At 34.2% G+C, this 532-nt stretch overlaps 1 protein-coding gene across 1 annotated transcript in view; it reads left to right on the forward strand.

Moving 5' to 3' along the window:
* Positions 1–532, forward strand: part of LOC100177177 (engulfment and cell motility protein 2) — a 7,114-nt gene that overhangs the window by 853 nt on the left and 5,729 nt on the right. The window lies entirely within an intron of this gene.

The raw sequence follows: 532 nt of genomic DNA on the forward strand, positions 1-532 counted from the left end.
ATAATACGTTGTATGTTGTAGCACATAACACGTTGTATGTTGTAGCACATAACACGTTGTATGTTGTAGCACATAACACGTTGTATGTTGTAGCACATAACACGTTGTATGTTGTAGCACATAATACCTTGTATGTTGTAGCACATAATACCTTGTATGTTGTAGCACATAATACGTTGTATGTTGTAGCACATAATACATTGTATGTTGTAGCACATAATACCTTGTATGTTGTAGCACATAATACGTTGTATGTTGTAGCACATAATACCTTGTATGTTGTAGCACATAATACGTTGTATGTTGTAGCACATAATACCTTGTATGTTGTAGCACATAATACCTTGTATGTTGTAGCACATAATACGTTGTATGTTGTAGCACATAATACCTTGTATGTTGTAGCACATAATACGTTGTATGTTGTAGCACATAACACGTTGTATGTTGTAGCACATAATACGTTGTATGTTGTAGCACAGTAATACGTTGTATGTTGTAGCACATAATACTTGGATGTTGGAGCACATAA

Source organism: Ciona intestinalis, unplaced genomic scaffold (genome assembly GCF_000224145.3).
Source record: "Ciona intestinalis unplaced genomic scaffold, KH HT000050.2, whole genome shotgun sequence".
In the NCBI taxonomy this organism is placed as follows: Eukaryota; Metazoa; Chordata; class Ascidiacea; order Phlebobranchia; family Cionidae; genus Ciona; species Ciona intestinalis.